At 39.5% G+C, this 17,586-nt stretch overlaps 1 protein-coding gene across 18 annotated transcripts in view; it reads left to right on the top strand.

Moving 5' to 3' along the window:
- The window catches only part of l(1)G0196 (inositol hexakisphosphate and diphosphoinositol-pentakisphosphate kinase), a 1,071,245-nt gene that overhangs the window by 726,850 nt on the left and 326,809 nt on the right, over nucleotides 1-17,586 (top strand). The gene's annotated exons all lie outside the window — the stretch shown is intronic.

The following is a 17,586-nucleotide window of genomic DNA, read 5'->3' as shown; positions in this document are numbered from 1 at the left end:
ATCAGTCCCTCAGCCTGGACTACAGTATATAAGACACATCTACGGCCCTATGCTGTACATTCTACAAGATTGATGGACTGAACACATCGACTTCAGGCTGAGGGACTGATTACCTCAGACTCCTCCTCTCCTTACACCTTCTGCTTTGTATTGGACTGATGAAGCCACTGTGTGGCGAAACGTTTCCTGAATAAAGATTCCCGTATGTTGCATAAGTGTCTCAATCTTCAACTTGTCGGTTTTTCAAACCATTCATCACACAGGTATACAGAAGTAAGATTGGGGACAAGATTGGCCCACTTATGAGTGACTCTGGTCAGATCACTGACAGTGATAAGGATATGTGTGAAATTCTCAATACCTACTTCCTCTCAGTTTTCACCCAGGAAAATACTAGTGATATTCCTGAAATAATAGATTATGTAGAACAGGATGATGATAAACTATGCACGATTGCAGTAACTAGTGACATGGTCCTCAGACAAATAGAGAAGCTAAAACCTAACAAATCCCCAGGTCCTGATGAACTGTTTGCAAGGGTGTTAAAGGAATGTAAAGAGGAACTTAGCATACCTTTGGCTAATCTTTTTAACATATCACTACAAACTGGCATAGTGCCTGATAAGTGGAAAATGGCAAATGTAATACCTATTTACAAGGCAGGTGACAGGTCCTTGGCTTCAAACTATAGACCAATGAGCCTTACCTCCATAGTGGGAAAATTTATGGAATCAATAATTACCAAAGCAATTTGTAGCCATCTTGATAGGCACAGATTGATTAATGAATCTCAACACGGTTTTACAAAGGGGCGTTCCTGTCTTACGAATTTACTAACATTTTTCACTAAGGTGTTTGAGGAGGTAGATCATGGTAATGAATATGATATTGTGTATATGGACTTCAGTAAGGCTTTTGATAGAGTTCCACATTAGAGGCTGTTGAGGAAACTTAAGGCACATGGAATAGGAGGAGAAATTTTTTCCTGGGTAGAGGCATGGCTGACAAATAGGCAGCAGAGAGTTTGCATAAATGGGGAGAAGTCAGAATGAGGGCACGTCACAAGCGGTGTTCCTCAGGGGTCAGTGTTGGGCCCATCGTTGTTCACAATTTACACAAACGACATAGATGAGGGAATAAATAGCGACAAGCAAATTTGCTAATGACACCAAAATAGGTCGTCCAATTCATTCTAATGAGGACACTAGAGCACTCCAGGATGATTTGAATAGACTGATGCAATGATTGGAGAAGTGGCAGATGCAGTTTAACCCTTTGACTGCCGCGGCCATATATATACGTCTTACAAGGTACCGTGTTTGACATATATATACTCATAAATTCTTTATTTTATTATCACACCGGCCGATTCCCACCAAGGCAGGGTGGCCCGAAAAAGAAAAACTTTCACCATCATTCACTCCATCACTGTCTTGCCAGAAGGGTGCTTTACACTACAGTTTTTAAACTGCAACATTAACACCCCTCCTTCAGAGTGCAGGCACTGTACTTCCCATCTCCAGGACTCAAGTCCGGCCTGCCGGTTTCCCTGAATCCCTTCATAAATGTTACTTTGCTCACACTCCAACAGCACGTCAAGTATTAAAAACCATTTGTCTCCATTCACTCCTATCAAACACGCTCACGCATGCCTGCTGGAAGTCCAAGCCCCTCGCACACAAAACCTCCTTTACCCCCTCCCTCCAACCCTTCCTAGGCCGACCCCTACCCCGCCTTCCTTCCACTACAGACTGATACACTCTTGAAGTCATTCTGTTTCGCTCCATTCTCTCTACATGTCCGAACCACCTCAACAACCCTTCCTCAGCCCTCTGGACAACAGTTTTGGTAATCCCGCACCTCCTCCTAACTTCCAAACTACGAATTCTCTGCATTATATTCACACCACACATTGCCCTCAGACATGACATCTCCACTGCCTCCAGCCTTCTCCTCGCTGCAACATTCATCACCCACGCTTCACACCCATATAAGAGCGTTGGTAAAACTATACTCTCATACATTCCCCTCTTTGCCTCCAAGGACAAAGTTCTTTGTCTCCACAGACTCCTAAGTGCACCACTCACTCTTTTTCCCTCATCAATTCTATGATTCACCTCGTCTTTCATAGACCCATCTGCTGACACGTGTCAAATCAAGCAGGAGAAAGCTGGTAGGCCCACATGTGAGAGAATGGGTCTGTATGGTCAGTGTGCACCATATAAAAAAAATCCTGGAGCACACAGTGCGTAATGAGAAAAAAAAAAAACTCCGACCGCTTTTTTAATTAAAATGCAGACATTGTGGTCTATTTTCGTATAGTATTTGTGGTTGTATTCTCGTTTTTTTTGGTCTCATTTGATAGAATGGAAAACATATTATAGAAATAGAGGTGATTTTGATTGATTTTACTATAAAAAGAACCTGGAAATGGAGCTCAAAGTAGGGGAAATGTTTGATTTTTGCCAATGTTCAAAAGTAAACAAATGATGTCATTGTCCAATAAATGTCCAACTAGCCATTCTGATATGCAGTCATGAATAGGTTGATGTTATTTATACAATTATTACAGTATTGCAGTAGTCTGCATAATAGTAAGTCTTCTATTTTTTGTTTGAATAAAAATTCAAAATAGAAAGCAAGAGTAATATCAGAGGGGCCTGGAGACATGACTAATGAACAAAGAAAATGTTATTTTAGAGCCAGGAATGTCTGCATTGTTCATTCTGGACCTTATTTTGAAATTGTCATTTTTTAAATTTTTGTGAAATTGGCCAAATTGCAAATTTCTGACCACATTATTGGGTAGTTGAAATCGGTAAATGGGCAGTTTCTTGTACTCAATCGATAGAAAAAATGGAGTTCTAAAGAAATAGCTATGAGTTTTGTCGACTGGAACAACGGAATTAGCCGGAAATAGGGCTCAAAGTGGGCGAAATCGCCAATTCGTAATTATCGCCGAGGTTGCTAACTTCGTGAGAGCATAACTTCGTCAGTTTTCCATCATTTTTTATTCTTTTGGTGTCATTAGAATCGGGAAAAGATTCTCTATCATTTCATAAGTTTTTTTAAATTTTGCGACACCAGGAGACACCTCAGGATTTGGGGTTGTGATAGTCAAGGGGTTAAAGTAGGTTGAGAAGTGAATAAACAAGATAAAATGAATTAATGAGAGAGAGAGAATGAGTAAATGAGAGAGGACAGAGACACGGAGTATGTAAACAAACACAGGAACGTGGCTGGTTATGGTTCGTTCATGTTCATTTCCATGACTCACAAAATCGTAATGACACGATTGCAAACAAACCATACCACGGGTGGGGTTTGAACCTGCGGTCAGAGAGTCTCAAAACTCCAGACCGTCGCGTTAGCCACTGGACCAGCTAACTGGTCCAGTGGCTAACGCGACGGTCTGGAGTTTTGAGACTCTCTGACCGCGGGTTCAAACCCCACCCGTGGTATGTTTCATTTCCATGTTTGTGAGTAAGTTTTTATTCAGATACAGGTGCACATAAATAGTTACATAGATTATCATACATAACAGCATATGCATAGATCACCTAGGATAACCCAAAAAAAAAGCCAGACAGAGAGACTTATTCCCATGTTTGTGAAGCTTATACCATAATACAAACACCTTACATTGTGTACAAGTTGTCTCCATGTTGGTACAGTAGAATAAATAAAGATCAGCACTCCCATTCTCATGTAACACACTGTTTTTAGAAGGAATGAAGCTCTGAGTGAAGGCATACGAAAGGAATAATTTTCTAGTTACCCCCAATAGCACTACAGTCTCTCCTCACTTAATGACGGAGTTCCATTACTAAGACCACATCTTTAAACGAATTCGTCACTAAGTGAGGAGCATACTACATAATGTAGTAGTGTAGTGGGTTTGTGTGAACCATCTTTGATATTGTTTTAATGCCACCTTTGCACCATTAATAACATTTCTGGTATGACTCACGAAAATGTAATGACACAATTGCAAACAAACCATACCACGGGTCATATACTCCAGACCAATGTGTCAGTCTGGAGTTCATGACTCTCTGATTGTGGGTTCTATCCTCACCTGTGGTATGATTTATTTCTGGTATATTTTTAAATGTTCATACAGTAGTGTACTGTATATTCAAATAAGCAGAATAGAGGAAATCAGCTATAATATACATTATTTTGGTATGAATACTGGTCAGAGAGCCTGTCGTAAGTCCGAGGCGTCGGTAAACAAGTACATCGCTAAGTGAGGAGAGGCTGTATTGTGTACACGTTTTCTTTTGTGTTGAACTAGAGAAAACATTATTATTTCCGACACTCCGACAAGACTGGAAAAACATCTCATATTTATGTTATTATATTTGTTAATTTATTCTACTGTGGGTGTATTTATCATGTTTATACAGTAGGGCCCCGCTTTACGGCATTTTGCTTTACAGCGTTCCGCTAATACGGTCATTTCAAATTATGACCAAAACTCTCTATACGGCTCCCCCCACCTGTGAGATCCGTAAGCACTAAGTCTCTCCATTATGTCTGGAAACTCCAAAATTTCAAGTGTTTTTAAAAGTTATTTCATATTTTATATATACTCTGATAATTATACTTATGTATACCTGTACCTAAATAAACTTACACACTGTGCTGGCATGCAGGTACATATTAAAATAAGTAAGAGTGTCTTATGTCTTGAGACACCGTATTAGTAATGATGATGATGTGTCATGTGGGTTTTCGATACGTGGATAGGGTAAGAATACTCACGTAGGCTGGTAGTACGTATAATATATAACAGGAAGCATGGAAAGCGCCAACAGCCGACCTACCTCTCTCTGCTCCCTATCTTGACTGACTCACAAGTGTCTACAGTGCGAGGGTGTTTGAAATCCTGCTATGGTCAACAGCAATATGAATACAGTCAATGATTCACACAGACGGTTGGTAGTGAGTCATCTACTGGTACACTGGTTACTGGTAACTGGTTACTAGGAACTGGTACTACTACTGAGAGATGATGATAATAATAATAATAATAATAATCACCGAGTCTCATTAAATGTCATATACAGTGGACCCCCGCTTAACGATCACCTCCAAATGCGACCAATTATGTAAATGTATTTATGTAAGTGCGTTTGTACGTGTATGTTTGGGGGTCTGAAATGGACTAATCTACTTCACAATATTCCTTATGGGAAAAAATTCGGTCAGTACTGGCACCTGAACATACTACTGGAATGAAAAAAGTTCGTTAACCGGGGGTCCACTGTATTACGTTAATATACATTTTTTTTTGTTTTTTTTCAACAAGTCGGCCGTCTCCCACCGAGGCAGGGTGACCCAAAAAAGAAAGAAAATCCCCAAAAAGAAAATACATTCATCATCATTCAACACTTTCACCACACTCACACATTATCACTGCTTTTGCAGAGGTGCTCAGAATACAACAGTTTAGAAGCATATACGTATAAAGATACACAACATATCCCTCCAAACTGCCAATAACCCAAAACCCCTCCTTTAAAGTGCAGGCATTGTACTTCCCATTTCCAGGACTCAAGTCCGACTATATGAAAATAACCGGTTTCCCTGAATCCCTTCACTAAATATTACCCTGCTCACACTCCAACAGATCGTCAGGTCCCAAGTATCATTCGTCTCCATTCACTCCTATCTAACACGCTCATGCACGCTTGCTGGAAATCCAAGCCCCTCGCCCACAAAACCTCCTTTACCCCCTCTTTCCAACCCTTTCGAGGACGACCCCTACCCCTCCTTCCTTCCCCTATAGATTTATATGCTTTCCATGTCATTCTACTTTGATCCATTCTCTCTAAATGACCAAACCACCTCAACAACCCCTCTTCTGCCCTCTGACTAATGCTTTTATTAACTCCACACCTTCTCCTAATTTCCACACTCCGAATTTTCTGCATATTTACACCACACATTGCCCTTAGACAGGACATCTATGATATTTTTTCAAAATTATATAATAAACATGATACATAACATATAAAGATGATAAATACACTCCACAGTAGAATAAATAAACATAAATACGAGATGTGGGAGCCAGACGCCTTGTACGAGTGACACCATATTAGTATTAATAATAATAATCACCGAATCTCATTAAACGGCGTATATTATGTTAATACATATACACATTTTCATTAATCCATCTATGATATTTTTTCAAAATTATATAATAAACACGATACATAACATATAAAAATGGTAAATATACCAAGCAGTAGAATAAATAAACATAAATATGAGATGTGGTAGCCAGGCTTGTATGAGTGACGGCAAGAATAACATTTTCTCTAGTCCAACATCAGAGAAAATGTTACTGGGGGTAACTGTAGAAAATTATTCCTTTCATATGTAAGTTTATTCAGGTATACACAAATACAGTTACATAGATTATCATACATAACAGCATATGTGTAGAGAACCTAGGATAACCCAAAAAAGTCAGACAGAGTGACTTATTTCCATTGCCTTCAATCAGAGTGTCATTTCTTCTAAAAATGGTTACATGAGAATGGGAGTGTTCTTTATTTATTCTACCGTATCAGTGTAGAGACAACTTGTACACAATGTAACTTGTACACAAACCAGACATGTACACTTTGTTTGTTTACAAAACTTGCGTTCGCCTGGTTTGTTTACATAACTCTGCGCCTGTCCTCCCTCATTTACTCATTCTCTCTCTCTCTCTCTCTCTCTCTCTCTCTCTCTCTCTCTCTCTCTCACTCTCTCTCTCTCATTTATTCGTTTTATCTCGTTTACTCACCTCTGACCCTACACTAAGACTACAAATATTTTAACCCTTAACCCTTTCAGGGTCCGTCCCGTAGATCTATGGCTTTACGTTCAGGGTCTGAACCGTAGATCTACGCCATGAGCTCAGCTCACTCTGATAAACTGTGAGTGGTAAATTTGGGCCTAGATATGAGAGAATACATCAATGTGGTATGTGCGTACCACATAAAATAAATACTGCAGCACACTGTGTATAATGAGACAAAAAAACTGAGACCATGATTTTCGATTAAAACAGCGAATTTGCAGTGTTTTTTCGCATGTTTTTTATAGTTGTATTTGCAATTTCTTGGTCTCATTTGATAGAATGGAAGACATATTACAGAAATAGAGATGATTTTGGTTGGTTTTAGCACTGGAAATGGCTTCAAACTGAGCTCAAACTAGTGGAAATGTTAAAATTTTGCCGATGTTCAAGAGTAAACAAACGACCTCACACGTCTAATACACGCCAGCTGGTGGGTCTAATATACATTCACAAATGTGGTGATGATATTTATACAATTATTACAATATTGCATAACAGTAAATCTTCTATTATTTGTTGTGAATAAAAATTCAATATGTGAATAAAAAATCAAAATGGAATTTATTTGTAAAGCCTCAAAACGTAACTAATTAAGAGAGGAAATGTTAGTTTAGTGCCAGGAATACCTACATTGTTTATTCTCGACCCTATTTTGAAAGTGGAATATTTTGAACTTTGTTTTAAATTGGCCAAATTACCAATTTCCGATCACTGTTTTGTAGTTGAAACAGTTGACTTGGTGATTTCTTGTGCTCAGTCGATAGAATAGAAGTAATACTAGTGAAATAGCTAAGAATTTGGTCGACTGGAGTAATGTAATTGGCCTAAAATGGGAGTCAAAGTCGGCAAAATCACCGACTCGTAAATATCGCTGACACATCAAAATTCGCAAGAGCATAATTTTGTCAATTTTCCATCAAATTTCATACTTTTTGTTTTATTACCTTCACAAAAAGATTCTCTACCATTTCATAAGAAAAAATAACAAATTTTTTTTTTTTAAATTCTTGGACACTGGGGCACCACTTCAGATTTTGGCCTTGGACCCTGAAAGGGTTAAACTGTGCAAACGTAGGTCTATGTTTTTTCAACATTTGAAAGTATGTAAAGAAACATTGATCATTTTTTTTTTTACATTTGAAAACGTGTAAAAAAACTTTGTTCTACTTTTTTTTTTCTTATTTTCAAATATAACAAAAAAAAAAATGTAAAAAACCCATAGAGCCACTTTTGGAGCACTACGCATGTGAATGTAAATCTATTTGGACAGTTTAAGGGTTTAGGTAAGTAATGAGTGAACTGTATATGCATTTTATCGCTATGGGATGCTTAACCCTTTGGGGTTCGCCAGGCCCTCTCAGAGACTTGTTCTCAGGGTCGCCCGAATTTCAAAAAAAAAAAAAAAAAATATTTTTTCTTATGAAAAGATAGAGAATCTTTTTCCGATCATAATGACACCAAAAGTATGAAATTTGAAGGAAAACTTACGGAATTATGCTCTCGCGAACTTAGCGGTCTCGACAGTGTTTACGCATCGGTGATTTTGCCCACTTTGAGCCCTATTTTCGGCCAATTCCAATGTACTAGTTGACAAAAATACTAACTATTTCGCTAGAACTCCATTTTTTTTTAGCGAATGAGTACAAGAAACCACCCATTTACTGATTTTAACTATCCAATAAAGTGGTCAGAATTTAGCAATTTTGCCAATTTCACACAAATTTCAAAAAATGCCAATTTCCGAATAGGGTCCAGAATAAACAAGAAAGACATTTCTGGCACTAAAATAACATTTCCTCTGTTCATTACTCACTTCCCCAGGCCTCTGTTACATTTCTTTTGCTTTCCACTTTGAATTTTTATTCTTACAAAAAATAGGAGATTTACTGTTATGCAGATTACTGCATTATTGTAGAAATGGTATAAATAATATCAATGCACTTGTGAAAGAATATTAGACTCACCAGTTGACATGTATTGGACGCTTGGCATGATTTGTTTACTTTTGAACTTTGGTAAAAATCGAACATTTCTGCTACTTCGAGCTCAATTTCAAGGTACTTTTCATTGTAAAATCAGTCAAAATCATCTCAATTTCTGTAATATGTCTTCCATTCTATACAATGAGACCAAGAAAACTAGAATACAACAATAAATACCATACGAAAATACAGTGCAAATTCGCTGTTTTATTCCAAAAACACGGTCAAAGTTTTTTTTTTCTCATTACGCACTGTGTGCTGCAGGATTTTTTTTATACTGCGCACACTGACCACATAGATCCATTCTTTCATATGTAGGCCTACCAGCTTTCTCTCACTAGATTTGAGGGCGCTAGAATTTAGGCGTACTAGTATGTCAAAAACCCTGGGGCGTAAGCTGTACTAGTATGGCCGAAACCCCCAAAAAGTTAAATATCAGAATAGTATGTGTGTGTGGTATGGTAGCCTGGCTGACTACCATACATACCACACTTGATTTCTTACAATAAATACTACTCATCTCACCCTAGATTAAGTCTACAAATATTTTAATGAGTGAACTGTATATGCATTTTATCGCTCTGGGATGCTTAAATGTAATAGAATATTATGTTTAGGTGGGGTGGCCTGGTATGGTAGCCCGGCTGACTACCATACATACCACACATGATTTCTTACTATAAATACTACTTGTCTCACCCTAGATTAAGACTACAAATATTTTAAGGTAAGTAATGAGTGCACTATGTGTGTATTTTACTTTTTTATTGTTTTTTGATGCCTAGTTCTATTGCTAACTTAATATATGGTAGTGTAAACTTGTTATCTAGTATTTGTTTGCATTTATAAGGAAAAAAAAAAGGGTGTTCCACTTTACGGCGATTTCCCGCTTTACAGCAGTAGCCTGGAACCTAACCTACCATATAAGTGGGACCCTACTGTATATTATGTAGCATGCTTATTACGTATATAATTTTGAAAAAAATATCATAAATGAATTAATAAAAAATTTCATATTAACGTAATACAGTATACGACATTTAGTGCACCTTAGTGCACTTATTATTATTATTATTATTATTATTATTAATATGGCATCTTTGAGACTAATGAGACACATAAGTTCTTCAGTTCATCTAACTCGGTTTTACCTAACACGGCATTTTCAGGAACATAACTACCATGTTTAACCCTTTGACTGTTTCTGACCTATTTATATGCATAAATTCTAGTGGCATCAAATCAAGCGGGAGAAAGCTGGTAGGCCCACATGTGAGAGAATGGCTCTGTGTGGTCAGTGTGCACCACATAAAGAAAATCCTGCAGCACACACTGCGTAATGAGAAAAAAAAAATGACCATTTTTTTTGGATTAAAACGCCAACTTTGAGGTGTATTTTCGTATAGTATTTATCATTGTATTCTCGTTTTCATGGTCTCAGGTGATAAAATGGGAAATATATTACAGAAATAGAGATGACTTTGATTACTTTCATGATTAAAACGACCTTGAAATTGAGCTCAAAATAGCGGAAATGTTTGATTTTTACCAATGTTCAGGAGTAAGCAAATCACACCACACGTCCAATACACTTAAACTGGGGAGTCTAATATTCTTTCACTAGTGCACTGATATTATTTATACCATTTTTACAATAATGCGGTAGTCTGCATAACAGTAAATTTTGTATTTATTTGTATGAATAAAAAATAAAAATAGAAAGTAATAGTAGTATAAGAGGGGCCTAGAGATGTGACTAATGAACAGAGGATATGTTATTTTAGTGCCAAGAATGTCTGCATTGTTTATTCTGGACCCTATTTTGAAATTGGCATTTTTTTATAATTTGGGTGAAATTAGCCAAATTGCCAATTTCTGACCACTTTATTGGGTAGTTCAAATCGGTAAATGGGCGGTTTCTTGTACTCAACTGATAGAAAAAATGGAGTATAAAGAAATAGCTATGAGTTTGGTCAACTGGAACAACAGAATTGGTAAAAAACAGGGCTCAAAGTCTGCAAAATCGCCGATGCGTATATGTCGTCGAGACCGCAAACTTCGCAGGAGTGTAATTCTGTGAGTTTTCGACCAAATTTTGCACTTTTGGTGTCATTACTATCGGGAAAAGATTCTCTAACATTTCATAAGAAAAAATATTTTTTTTTTTCCCAAAAATTTATCGACATAGAATCGACATAGAATGACTTTCAGTTTCAGAAAGGGGCCTGTGACAGTCAAAGGGTTAATGATGGTCTGCTGTATATATAAAATATGAAATAACTTTAAAACACTTGAAATTTTAGAAAATTTCCAGACATAATGGAGAAATGTGCTCACGAAGAATGTAAACAAACCGGGTGGCGCGCGGTGACCGTATTTGAAAGACAAGTGGGGGGAACCGTATAGCAAGTTTTGCCCATAATTTGAAATGTCTGTATTAGCAGAATGCTGTAAGGAGAAACACTGTAAAGTGAGGCCCTACTGTACTATGATTAACTTGTTATTTTTAACAGCTGTGTAGGTTACCAAAGGTATAGCTCAGAGGGCTGAGGAGGTTGCTCTTGAGGTAGTGTTGGCATCTGGAGAAGATAAAGCAGAATAAGATGACTAAAAGGGTGTTTAACCCTTTCACTGTCAGGACCCCTGATTCTAAACTCTCGTTCTGTGTTGAAAAATATTAAAAAAAAAAAAAAAAATCTTACCAATATCTTAAGAATATTTTTGTGTTTTAAAACAAAACAAAAAAAAATTGCAATCATTACTTACCGAGATATAGAGTGTGAAGTTGACAGAAAGTGAACTGCTTACACCAACTTCAGCGACTGCCACTCCCTCAATAATATTATTTTTCCTTTTATTCTACTTTTTTCTTTTATTTTTTAATATTTTATTTTTTCAAGTAACTTTTGTGGCCTGTGAGACCAATGTATGTATTGCATAATGTATACATATACACTCATTGTATGCAACACAATAACCACACAAACATTGTTATCATTATATTGTTTACAAACCATATTTACTCAAACCAACAATAAAAAAAACTTGTTTATTACTATTGTTCTATAATAGATATACACATATAGTCACTGGACATATTCCTAGAAGTGCTGCAGCTTGTGGAACTCTTTGAAACATGGTATCATGCACAGTGGTGTTTTACATTCCTCACACATATAACGAGTGTGTGTGCGTTTTTGTGGGTGTTTTTTGTGTGTTCACATATATAACACCTGAGCATTTTTCTTGTTAGTAGCAGGCAGTTTTCTTAGGTAGTGGTCACCAGGCCTCAGATGAGAGGGTATTTGGTGATAATTTTGTGGCCCATTTTCTATTGCAGGTGTTGTTATTTGATACTTGAATATTATTTGTCTTATGACAGACAAACAAAATTCGCCATATGGTGGTTTGTTTCTGGTCTTCAACTTATACATATTATAAGCATTGAACATGGAAATGTCCAGAAGATGAAAAAAAGAGTTTTATATACCACTTATAACTCTTGCAAATACAATCAGCAAACCCAGTTTGCATGTCACATTTGTCCACTGAGTGCATATTGAGGGTGTAGTCCATCACAGCTGCAGGTTTTAGAAAGGGTTTATGGTGTTGCTATTCTGCCTGCCACTATCTGTCATTTCATTTCGGTGAATTGATGTCAACAGTGTGACATCTCGTTTGTCATGCCACCGAAATGTCATGATGATATTGGCAGCAAACGCCTGCACCATACCTCTGTGAGTGCCTGCGTCGAACCTGGGCATATGCTTATGATTTTCATGCACTGTGCCACACACGTCTGTCATGTTCACTCGCAAGAAATCACTGAGTAAGGGGTTTGTGTTCCAGTTATCAGTATGTAATATATGTCCCTTACCAATTACCAAGATGTGGTTCCATCATTGTTCCAACCACATCACCAGAGATACCCAATAACTTCCTGGTATCTTGCAATGCATTACTTCCAGTGTACAAAATTATGTCCAATACAAAACCACTGTAGCAATCACAAAGTACAAACAGTTTTATACCAAAGTGTTTCCTCTTGGTATATACTGCTTGAATTCAAGACAGTCTGCCTTTGAACAGAATCAAAGGCTCATCAATAACAAGCTTCCTGAAGGAATAAAAATACATACAGAACTTTTGTTTCAGATACATAAACACATTTCTGATCTTATATAACCAGTTGTTTCTGTCAGGCACAAATCGATTGACTGGTATTATATCACTGAAAGCTGGGGTTGAAATCAGGTGGTCTGTCAACCAGTATGATGTGACAGTGTGCTTATACACATGTGGCATAAGAATTATTGTGGCAAAGAACAAATACATCTCAGCCACAGTTGTCTCTTTCCATTGGTGTAGGCATAATTTTGGTGAAACAATTGTGTTTGCCATGGTGTACTCGAAGTATGTGCTACTTTCCCTGACAATAATTTCCATCAAGGGTTCATCAAAGAATAATTCACAACATTCTAGTTCAGTGGCATTGTTCCCAAGTGTACAAGATGGCTGTATTCCACTTTGAGTTTCGTCAAAGTGATGGGGATTGGGAACAAAATTGGCACCTTGCTACCAATCCCAGATGCAGTCTGCTGGTGGGTACTGGATATTGACAGGCTGTTGTGATTATGTAGGTTGGTGTGGTGGGTGGGTGGGTGAGGGTGGACTTTGTTGCAGATGTGCAGTAAGGCTACCAGCATGGGCTGCTGCTGGTGCCTCAGGGTGCATGGCACCACCACCACCATCTGATGATGCATGCACATTATCCATCCCAATTGTAACAAATCATCGTCATTTTCACTATCTGTTCCTGGTGTAGGGCCATGGGATGTACTCCAAGATGTACTCCTTTCCCTTGGAATAGCATATGGCACACTACCAGAACACATGTAGCATCGTACACACTGATGCTTCACTGAAGAATATTCCTCCTCACTGTCGCTACTGGAATTGTAATCAAGAGCTTGGAAATCAGTCACTATCATTATCACTGCTCATATCCGAGCCCTGAACACAGGGAAACAAGAGTTTCCTGTTTCGTCGTGGTATAACTGAACGTGAACGAGACAGCCCACCCCCAGAGGTGGAAGGTTGAGGGTCATCTGGGTTTTCAGCACTATTTCTGTTATCCTGGGCATTGCTTTCAGTCACAAACTCCTCAAAACCATGAAATTCATCTTCACTGACACTTCCATCTGTGTTAGAACTATCACTTGGGAACAGAAGAGTCCCAATTCACTGGGGAGTGAGATATTTCTTACCACAAGGCATGGTAAACAAGAACTACTGAAATGGCGTTCCCACAATCCAATGCAGGTGCCCCGATTTTTTTCATACTGCGCACACTGACCACGCAGACCCTTTCTCTCACATGTAGGCCTACCAGCTTTCTCCTGCTAGATTTGAAGCCGCTAGAATTTTGGCGTATTAATACATCACCAACACTGGCTCATAAGACTTATCTATACGGCACCAACAATGAAAGGGTTAAGATGAGGGGTGTAGAAGGAAGGAATACCAGAGGGTAAAGGTTTTGGGTGCTGGAAGCTGCAAGCTTGTGTGAGTGATAGATCATAGTGAGTGAAGGCAAATAGTTTTTATGGTTTGACAGCATATCAAGCCATATTTTACTTTTTTTTTCATTGCTTTTTCCTTATTTTTTTTACCATTTCAGCCATTTCCCACCATGGCAAGGTGACCCAAAGAAGGAAACACATTCACTATCAATCTTGTTTTCTTTCATAAATGCACAAACACAATTCAAATAACCATCCAAAATGCAACATCCTCTCCCATAATTCAAAGTGTAGGTACTGCACAGTTGTCCTTACAAATTAAACCATACCCCCGGCCGGGATTGAACCCGCGGTCATAGAGTCTCAAAACTCCAGCCCGTCGCGCTAGCCACTAGACCAGCTAGCCACAATAAGATTCATCCAACTAGGTATATTTCTACACCATAGGAAAGTTAGCACAGGCACCTCTGTGACCACAAATGCAAGTTTTTACAGACGAATCTCCAGCTAGCGTGGCCGTGACGAACTCTAGCTCAAGTCCCTTCACTGCCGTCAACATGACTTAAGAAATCGTAATGACACGATTGCAAATAAACCATACCCCCGGCCGGGATTGAACCCGCGGTCATAGAGTCTCAAAACTCCAGCCCGTCGCGCTAGCCACTAGACCAGCTAGCCACAATAAGATTCATCCAACTAGGTATATTTCTACACCATAGGAAAGTTAGCACAGGCACCTCTGTGACCACAAATGCAAGTTTTTACAGACGAATCTCCAGCTAGCGTGGCCGTGACGAACTCTAGCTCAAGTCCCTTCACTGCCGTCAACATGACTTAAGAAATCGTAATGACACGATTGCAAATAAACCATACCCCCGGCCGGGATTGAACCCGCGGTCATAGAGTCTCAAAACTCCAGCCCGTCGCGCTAGCCACTAGACCAGCTAGCCACAATCGTGTCATTACGATTTCTTAAGTCATGTTGACGGCAGTGAAGGGACTTGAGCTAGAGTTCGTCACGGCCACGCTAGCTGGAGATTCGTCTGTAAAAACTTGCATTTGTGGTCACAGAGGTGCCTGTGCTAACTTTCCTATGGTGTAGAAATATACCTAGTTGGATGAATCTTATTGTGGCTAGCTGGTCTAGTGGCTAGCGCGACGGGCTGGAGTTTTGAGACTCTATGACCGCGGGTTCAATCCCGGCCGGGGGTATGGTTTATTTGCAATCGTGTCATTACGATTTCTTAAGTCATGTTGACGGCAGTGAAGGGACTTGAGCTAGAGTTCGTCACGGCCACGCTAGCTGGAGATTCGTCTGTAAAAACTTGCATTTGTGGTCACAGAGGTGCCTGTGCTAACTTTCCTATGGTGTAGAAATATACCTAGTTGGATGAATCTTATTGTGGCTAGCTGGTCTAGTGGCTAGCGCGACGGGCTGGAGTTTTGAGACTCTATGACCGCGGGTTCAATCCCGGCCGGGGGTATGGTTTATTTGCAATCGTGTCATTACGATTTCTTAAGTCATGTTGACGGCAGTGAAGGGACTTGAGCTAGAGTTCGTCACGGCCACGCTAGCTGGAGATTCGTCTGTAAAAACTTGCATTTGTGGTCACAGAGGTGCCTGTGCTAACTTTCCTATGGTGTAGAAATATACCTAGTTGGATGAATCTTATTGTGGCTAGCTGGTCTAGTGGCTAGCGCGACGGGCTGGAGTTTTGAGACTCTATGACCGCGGGTTCAATCCCGGCCGGGGGTATGGTTTATTTGCAATCGTGTCATTACGATTTCTTAAGTCATGTTGACGGCAGTGAAGGGACTTGAACTAGAGTTCGTCACGGCCACGCTAGCTGGAGATTCGTCTGTAAAAACTTGCATTTGTGGTCACAGAGGTGCCTGTGCTAACTTTCCTATGGTGTAGAAATATACCTAGTTGGATGAATCTTATTGTGGCTAGCTGGTCTAGTGGCTAGCGCGACGGGCTGGAGTTTTGAGACTCTATGACCGCGGGTTCAATCCCGGCCGGGGGTATGGTTTATTTGCAATCGTGTCATTACGATTTCTTAAGTCATGTTGACGGCAGTGAAGGGACTTGAGCTAGAGTTCGTCACGGCCACGCTAGCTGGAGATTCGTCTGTAAAAACTTGCATTTGTGGTCACAGAGGTGCCTGTGCTAACTTTCCTATGGTGTAGAAATATACCTAGTTGGATGATCTTATTGTGGCTAGCTGGTCTAGTGGCTAGCGCGACGGGCTGGAGTTTTGAGACTCTATGACCGCGGGTTCAATCCCGGCCGGGGGTATGGTTTATTTGCAATCGTGTCATTACGATTTCTTAAGTCATGTTGACGGCAGTGAAGGGACTTGAGCTAGAGTTCATCACGGCCACGCTAGCTGGAGATTCGTCTGTAAAAACTTGCATTTGTGGTCACAGAGGTGCCTGTGCTAACTTTCCTATGGTGTAGAAATATACCTAGTTGGATGAATCTTATTGTGGCTAGCTGGTCTAGTGGCTAGCGCGACGGGCTGGAGTTTTGAGACTCTATGACCGCGGGTTCAATCCCGGCCGGGGGTATGGTTTATTTGCAATCGTGTCATTACGATTTCTTAAGTCATGTTGACGGCAGTGAAGGGACTTGAGCTAGAGTTCGTCACGGCCACGCTAGCTGGAGATTCGTCTGTAAAAACTTGCATTTGTGGTCACAGAGGTGCCTGTGCTAACTTTCCTATGGTGTAGAAATATACCTAGTTGGATGAATCTTATTGTGGCTAGCTGGTCTAGTGGCTAGCGCGACGGGCTGGAGTTTTGAGACTCTATGACCGCGGGTTCAATCCCGGCCGGGGGTATGGTTTATTTGCAATCGTGTCATTACGATTTCTTAAGTCCTTACAAATTCATGGGCTTCTATATTCATGGATTTCAATTATCCAGTTGGTGGACAATCTGCAGATTGATTAAAAAAAATTTTGGCCTCATTGGTTTCCCATGCCCAAATTTGTTTCTTATCTGTTCTTTATCTGTGACCTATTTCAAGAGACTTTCTACCTTCACAGCTCAGCCTGAAGTGAGACTTCCCTGTTGACTATCTGGTCATCCAGGTTGTTTGAGTTAGCAGCCCACATAGCCATCACACTCCATCTGATCCTCTATGTGTAGAGGGAAACTCTCCAGCTTCTTAAACTCTTCTATCTTCATTCTACCAGTATTTCTGAAATCTTTTGGT

This window comes from Cherax quadricarinatus, chromosome 85, assembly GCF_038502225.1.
Source record: "Cherax quadricarinatus isolate ZL_2023a chromosome 85, ASM3850222v1, whole genome shotgun sequence".
NCBI lineage: Eukaryota > Metazoa > Arthropoda > Malacostraca > Decapoda > Parastacidae > Cherax > Cherax quadricarinatus.
Note: the sequence above shows the minus strand (reverse complement) of the source record. Positions and strands in the feature narration are given on the sequence as shown.